The following is an 8,256-nucleotide window of genomic DNA, read 5'->3' as shown; positions in this document are numbered from 1 at the left end:
TTTCTTTAGTTAGATGAATTCCAAGGTATTTCATTTTCTGCCATGCTATTGTAAAAGGTATTGTTTCTCTAATTTCCCTCTCAGTGTGTTTGTTATCTGTGTAGAGGAATGCTATTGACTTTTGGGTATTGACTTTGTATCCTGCTATGCTACTGAATCTGTGTGTCAATTCTAGCAGCTTCTTGGTGGAGTTTTTTGGGTCTTCCAAATAAAGTATCATGTCATCTGCAAAAAATGATAGTTTCACTTCTTCTTTATCTATTGTTATTCCTTTTATTTCTCTCTCTTGTCTAATGGTGGTAGCTAATGATTCCAAAACTATATTGAAGAGGAGGGGTGATAGAGGATATCCTTGTCTTATACCTGATTTGAGAGTAAAAGATTTCAGTTTTTCCCCATTGAGAATTATATTAGCCATTGTGTTGTCATAGATGGCTTCTATCAGATTGAAGTAGAGCCCTTCTATTCCAATTTTCTGTAGGACTTTGAACATGAATGAGTGTTGGATTTTGTCAAAAGCCTTTTCTGCATCAATTGAGATGATCATCTGGCTTGTTTTCACTCTATTGATATAGTGTATTACATTTATAGATTTTTGAATACTGGACAATCCTTGCATCCCTGGAATGAATCCTACCTGGTCATGCTGTATGATCTTCTTGCTGCATTCTATTTGCTAGGATTTTATTGTGGATTTTTGCATCTATGTTCATGAGGGAGATTGGCCTGTAGTTCTCTTTCTTAGTTGCGTCTTTCCCTGGTTTTTGGTATCAGTATAATACTCGCCTCCAGGAATGATTTTGGGAGAACTCTTTCCTTTTCAATTTCATTGAAGAGTTTGAGGAGTGTAGGGATTATATTTTCTGTGAATTTCTTGTAAAATTCAGCTGTGAATCCATCAGGACCTGGACTTCTCATTGTTGGCACACTCTTTATTATATTTCTTATTTCATTGGCTGTTATTGGGTTATTAAGAGTTGTTATATTTTCTTGATTCAGTTTTGGTAATTTGTAATTTCCTAGGAATCTGTCCATTTCATCTGTGGCTTCTATTCTGTGAGCGTAAAGATTCTCAAAGTAGCTATTGATAATCTTCTGAATTTCCACTTGGTCTGTAGTAGTGATACCCTTTCCATTCTTTATTGTTTGTATCTGAATTTTTTCTTTCCTCTTTTTGATGAGGTTGGCCAGGGGCTTATCAATTTTGTTTAATCTTTCAAAGAACCAGATTTTTGATTCGTTAATTCTTTGAACTGTTTTCTTCATCTCAATTGAATTAATTTCTGCTCTAATCTTTATGGTTTCTTCCCGTCTTTGGGCTCTGGGTTTGGTTTGCTCTTCCTTTTCTAGATGTTGGAGGTGCAGCATTAGGGTGTTTATTTGTTTCCATTCTGTTTTCCTAATGTGTGAGTTCACAGCTATGAATTTCCCTCTGCGAACTGCTTTCATCGCATCCCTAAATTCTGATACATTGTGGATGAATTTTCATTGAATTGTAGATATTGTTGAATTTCTAGTTTAATTTCATCTGTAACCCATTGATTGCTGAGTATTGTTTAATTTCCATATATTTAGGGTTTTTTTTTCTGGTTTCTTTTGTCATTTATTTCCAGTTTCATTGCACTGTGGTCAGATAATATGCATGGGATAATTCCTATTTTCTTGCATATACTTAAGCATGACCTATGTAATAGTATGTGGTCCATTTTAGAAAATGATCCATGTGCAGCTGAAAAAAATGTGTATTCCACTGTGGTTGGGTGGAACACTCTGTATATGTCTACCAAGCCCATTTGTTTCAAGCTCTGGTTCAGTTGTACTACTTCTTTGCTAATTTTTTTCTGGTCAATCTATCTTTTTGGGATAAGGGGGTTTTAAGGTCTCCTGTTAAGATTGTTGTATTGGATATTAGATTTTTCATGTCTATTAAGGTTTGTCTTATATAGTTGAGTGTTCTTGTGTTTGGTGCATACATATTTATGATTGTTATTTCTTCCTCTTGAATTTTTCCCCTAGCTAGTATATAGTGGTCTTCTTTATTTTGTTTGATCGTTCTTGGTTTGCAGTTGAGACTGTCCGAGAACAAGATTGCTACCCCTGCTTTTTTCTGAAGTGCTGGGGCATGTAGTATTGTTTTCCATTCTTGAGTTTCAGCCTATGAGTTTTTTTATGAGTTAAATGTGTTTCTTGTATACGACATATTGTTGGGTTTTGTTTCCTAATCCACTGTGCCAATCTATTTCTCTTAATTGGTGAATTGAGTCCATTTACATTGATGTTTATAATTGAGATGTGTCGACTTACAATTGACATGTTATTTAAATGTTGTTTTTAACTCTTTTTTTCTCCTGTGTTTAATTGTTTGTACTATTTAGTGAGTATCTTCTGTTCTCATTGGTGGAGTTCTGATCATTTTGGTCCCTTTCTAGAACATCTTTCAGTACTCTGTGTAGGTTTGGCTTTGCTATCATGAAATTCTTTAGTTGTTCTTTGTCATGAGAGTATTTCATTTTTCCATCAAACTTGAAAGAGAGTTTTGCAGGGTATAGTAGTCTGGATTGGAATTTGTTTTCATAGCTGACTTGAAGTACTCTGCTCCATGCTCTTCTTGCCTTCATGGTTTGTGAAGAGAAGTCGGCCATAATTCTGATGGGTTTTCTTTTGAATGTGATCTGCTTCTTTTCTCTAGCTGCTTTCAGTATGATATTCTTGTGTTGGATTTCTGGGCTCTTGACTATTATATGTCTTGGTGTGTTTTTTATTGGGTTGAAGTTATTTGGAGTTCTGTATGCTTCGTTTACCTGAATATCAGATTGTTTCCTCATATTTGGGAAGTTTTCTGCTATTACTTCTGTCCATATTCTTTTTATATCATTTGTATTAACTCCTTCTTTCTCATTGATGCCTATTAGTCTCACATTGTTCATCTTTGTATCATCTTGCAGGTGATGAATTATTTTTTCCTGCATCTTAGTTGTTTTTAAAAGATCTTTTCTTACCTTTTCACTAGCTGCACCAGCATCTTCAAGATCTGAAACTCTATCTTCACTTTCACTCAAATGGTTTTGAAGGCTTGTGATTGATATTTTAAGTTCCTCTACATCTCTTTGACTCTGCTTCATGCGATCTGTTTCTTTCCTGTATTGCTCATTGAATGAATCCATCATTTTTTTAATCTCCTGTATTTTTTTTATCAATGTCTTCTTTAGAAGCAGTTATTAATTCTTTGACTGCAGAGTTTTTTATAGATTGGTTTTCCTCTATATGTTTCTGTATTTGATTCTTTAGTACAGGTGCTATGAATTCAGATTTCTTGTTTCATTTCAGACACTAATTCTGCTTTGAGTTCCTTTAAACCTTTTCGCAGTTGCTTATTTACTTCTGACGCTACTAATTCATATATTTCAGCTAAGCTAGTGTCCACTGCATTTGTTCTGGGTGGGCATTGTGTTTCCTCCATGTGTTTCTGCATTTGATTCTTTAGTTCATATGCTATGAATTCAGAGTTTTCTTTTCTTTTTTTTTTTTGTTCCAGAAATTAATTCTGCTCTGAGTTCCTCTATATCTTTCTGCTGTTGTTTGTTTACTTCCGACGCTATTGATTCATTTATTTCAGCTGAGCTAGTGTCCTCTGCACTTGTTATGGGTGGGCTTGAGACCTGAGATTGCATTTTGCTCCTTGTCTTTATCATTTCATATAGCACTGACCTCTGACCTTTGATGTAGAGCTTTGGTGCAATTATGTCCTTATCACTTAATGAAATTCAGGTACTGATATACCAAGTTCTAGTTCATGTAGTTGTGTCTAGCTTGGGTCTGGCTACTGTGCTCAGCTGCTTATTGTTGTTGCCCTTGGAGTGGGCCTGCTGTACCCCTTTGGTAAGATGATCTGTTCCTGGATTAGCATGTGGTTTTGACCCTAGTCTCACTGCAGGGACTTTAGCAGCAGGGTTTTACCTCAAGCCTGTATGCCAGGTCTGGGGTGGGTCTGGAGGGGTACGAGGAGTGAGGGCAAGAGAGTGCAGAAGCTCTCCCACACACTCACCGGGGCTGTGCTTTGGTGGGTCTACAGGATTCCCAAGAGCAAGGCGGAAGTTCTCACTCACAGGATGGACTGTGCTGGGTCTGGCTGGGCGAAGGAGGTTCAGAGAACGTGGGAAAAAGCTTCTCTCATGTGGTGGGCTGGGATTGGAGTGGTGGGCAAGCACAGGACAGAGCAGAAGCTCTCCCTGACACTTGCAGGGCCTGGGGTTGGCCGGATATCCAGTGTCTTCTTTAGAAACACCTAGTACTTCTTTGATTATATTTATCATTTCTTTTTTTACTTTAGAAATTATTTCTGATCTGATTTCCTCTATATCTTTCTACAGTTGCTTCTTTACTTCCAATGCTATTATTTCAGAGATTTCAGGGGTGTGATTTCCAATTTCTTCTATGCTAGTGTCTTCTGCATTTGTTCTGGGTGGGCTCATGGCCTGAGACTATATTTTGTTCCTTCTCTTTGTCATTTTGTATACCACCATCTTCTGACCTTTGGTGTAGAGTTTAGATAGAGTTATTACCTTAGCACCAGGTATGGATCTACAAAGTTCAGACTCCTCCAGGTGGGTGTGGCTTGGGTCTGGCCACTGTGCTCCTTTTCTTCCTGCTGCAGCTCTTGGAGGTGAACCCTCTGTGTCACTCTGGCAAGATGTTCTGCTCCTGAACCAGCTGGGTGGGTCTTGACTCTAGCCTCTTTCCAGGGAGTTCTGCAGAAGGGCTCCATGCCAGCCCTGGGCTCTGGGTCAAATAAGGATCTGGTGGGTCCCAAGAGGTCTCACTCATATGCCAGGCCTGGGCTCTGGGTCGAATGAGGGTCCAGCAGGCCCCAGGTTGTCTCAATCACATGCTGGGCCTGGGTTCTGGGTCGAATCAAACTGTAGTTTTTATTGTAGAGGTCTCTCACTGGTGCAGAATGTTTGGCTTCTGCCTGGAATTCTTCAGCCCTCTGGTGTGGACTCTTCAGCCTTTCAGCGTAGATTCTTCAGCTTTCCATCTGTCACAGACCTATCAGGCTCTTGATATGGACTCGCACAGGACACTGCACTGAGCTCCAGACCTTGTACTTCAGCCTCCAATGTGCAGGTACCCTCTGCACGCTTCCTCATCCAACTCTCTGGCTGCCCATCATAAGCCTATCTTGTAGTATCTTACACATTTGTAGATCTCAGGTTATATCTGTTTCTCTGTAAACCCTGACTGATGCAACATTATATCGACATTCATGTCTTGTGCCTGATTTTGAAGGAATAGCTTTTCCATTTTTCCCCATTTAGTATGATGTTGGCAGTAGGTTTGTCATAATGGCTTTTATCAGATTGACATAAGGTCCTTTTATGCCTGTTTACTTCACAGCGTAGTTGAGGCTGGGTCTCATTATGTAGTTTAATCTGGACTTAAACTCACTATTTAGCCCATATGGCCCTCAAATTCATAGCAATCCTATTCCCTCACCTTCCCAAGTACTGGATTACAGCTCTGGATGTTGGTTTTTGCCAAAGGCTTTTTCTACATCTATTGAGATGAGCATGTAAGTTTTGTCCTTGCTTCCAATATTGATTTGCCTAGGTTGAACCGCCCTTGGATCTTGGGAATAAAGTGTACCTGGTCATTATATATGATTTTTTTATGATTTGTTGCATTCAGTTCGACAGTATCTTATTGAGGATTTTTGAATCTTTGTTCTTTAAAGAAATTGACCCGTAGTTCTCTTTTCTAGCAGGATCCCTGTCTGATTTTGGAATCAGGATAATGTTAGCTTCCAGGAATGATTTTACAGCTTCCCTTTAAATTTCATTAGCATTTGAGGAGAATTGGCATTATATCCTCCTTGAATTCAGCAGTGAATCCATTGGTCATGGGCTTTTCTTAGTTGGTAGGATTTTTTAAATTACTGTTTCAGAGCCAGCCAGATAGCTCAGTAGTTTAAAGCACCTGCTTAGGCAGACACAGGGACCAGGTTCCATCCCCAGCATGCCGTGCCATCCCCGCTCCTGTGGCATGCTGAGACAGTGATTGAGATTGGGCATGGTGGCTTGTACCTGTAATCCCAGCACTTGGAAGACTGAAAACAGGAGGATCTCTAGAAGTCCAATCTGTGTAGTGAGACCCTGTAGACTCTGTGCTAAATACATGGAAAAAAAACAGAAAGAAGAAAGAAAGAAAGAAAGAAAGAAAGAAAGAAAGAAAGAAAGAAAGAAAGAAAGAAAGAAAGAAAGAAAGGAAGGAAGAAAGAAAGAAAGAAAGAAAGGAAGGAAGGAAGGAAGAAAGAAAGAAAGAAAGAAAGAAAGAAAGAAAGAAAGAAAGAAAGAAAGGAAGACCTAAATTACTGTTTCAATTTAATTGCCTGTTATAAACTTTTTTTTTCTGTTTTAACCACTTGATATCTTGAATATCCACCATTCTTTATGATAACAAATACCAGGCTATGGGTTAATTTAACTTTAGTCATATAATACTTGTGACACTCGGATGGACTGGAAACATAAACATGTCTAACCCAGCACACCATTTAAGGGGAGGGTTCCCATCAGTGTGCAGCAGATAAAGAGCTACAACCAATGTGGGACAGAGAGCAGGCAAAGGGATGGAGCATTTTCAGTCGGGAGCACACTACAGTCACCAAATAATTCCATGTATAAACTTCACATCTTGGGCAGTTTGCCACACACTTTGGCATAATCCTAAACAGTCTCAGTTCTCTTCTCTTTTTGTTTAACAACTGGATACTAAAAGGACATCCAATTTAATAACTTTGAGGGCAGCAATATGAAAGCAAGTTTCAAATTAGATACAATTTCTGATGCAGATCAGATGAAAATTCTGGTGCAAATTAGGTGCAATTTCTGATGCAGACTGGTTGCGGACTGCATCATTCCCCTGGTCTGACTGCCCAAAAGCGAATCTAAGCAATTAGTTCAGAGAAAAGAGTCCAGCATTCGAATTCCCAGGCACAAATAACCTCAGAGTTAAAATGAATCATCAGCCGTCATATTGCTTAGTACATTATAAAAGAGTATCCTGAAACAGGCTTATCAGTTAACTACAAATTAAAATCCACACCCAAAATCAGAAATACTATAATTTAAAAGTTTACTACATAGATTTTCTCAACAGTTTACCAAGCCAAACAAACAAATTGATACTGATTATTTCAACAAACTACAGACATATACATCTCTGAGCTGGAAGGCAGAAATATATTAACTTAAAGTAATTCTCACAACACAAGTGATACTAAAACCACACCAATGTCTCTGGTCAAGATATGTCAATGTGTCAGGACCCGAGCAAAATGAAAATGCTACTGGTCAAGCAAAAACATTTCTTTTTACAAATGTCTGGAGGAAAAACAATTATATAAGGGCTGAAAATACCTTAGAGAAAATTTACATGAAAAGAGGGAACACCAAAAAAAAAAATTAAAAAAGCAAAGCAAAGAGGGAACACCAAGCCAGCCACTCCCGGCTCGCAGATGCTCACAAGTCCTCGCTCCACCTCGTCCACAGCGTCACTGCGGCAGGCCTCAGTCACTCGCAGGCCCCGTGCTGCTGCCGTCGTGGCCATCACTCTCCTTGTCCCAGTCCTTCATGGAGGCCCCAGCATGAAGTCGTGCCGCACAATGCTCCAACCTGGGCCCTCTGCTGATTTCACTGCAGTCTGTTTGGCTTTTGGCTTCTTTTCCAATGAACTTTTCTCGTTTGTAGTTCCATCCATTCCTCCGAGAACACTGATGAAATCTCTCTTAGAAACACTTGATACCAACTTAGCACGCTTTCTAACAGAGCCTCCGGCCTCTCTAACCTTGTCCACATTCTTCTGATGTTTCTGAACAGCATTGAATAACTGCACCACACCCCTCGTCGCGATTCTCTGAAGATTCCTCTCTGCATCTCTGTCTTGGACAGCATCTGGCTTTGCTCTACATGCTTCTTATCAAGCTGTTTTCTTTTCTGTAGTCGTTCTTGCTTCAGCCTTTCTTTTTCCTTTTCTAGCTCTTTGTTTTTGATGAGAATGGTGGGCTTGCTCTTAGGTGTTTTTTTGCTAAGTATTTTAGCCATGGCATCTGCCCAGCCTGCATTAGTCCTGGCACTGGAGTCAGCAGCGTTTTCCTTTTCTTTGTCCCAGGGATCGGCATCCTCCTCATTGTCTGCTTCCACTGCTTCATCATCAGACAGCCCTCGGCTGCCTCCAGAACCTCCGCTGTCCAACACCTCT

The 8,256-nt window shown here is 39.5% G+C and overlaps 1 protein-coding gene and 1 pseudogene across 5 annotated transcripts in view; one reads left to right on the top strand and one right to left on the bottom strand.

The window, feature by feature from the left end:
- The window catches only part of Slc5a10 (solute carrier family 5 member 10), a 98,669-nt gene that overhangs the window by 10,344 nt on the left and 80,069 nt on the right, over nucleotides 1–8,256 (top strand). The window lies entirely within an intron of this gene.
- LOC105741213 overlaps nucleotides 7,314–8,256 on the bottom strand; it is a 1,758-nt pseudogene continuing 815 nt past the window's right edge.

Source organism: Octodon degus, unplaced genomic scaffold (assembly GCF_000260255.1).
Source record: "Octodon degus isolate 3935 unplaced genomic scaffold, OctDeg1.0 scaffold00342, whole genome shotgun sequence".
Lineage (NCBI taxonomy): Eukaryota > Metazoa > Chordata > Mammalia > Rodentia > Octodontidae > Octodon > Octodon degus.
The sequence above is the reverse complement of the archived record's forward strand: the minus strand, read 5'-3'. Positions and strand labels throughout refer to the sequence as shown.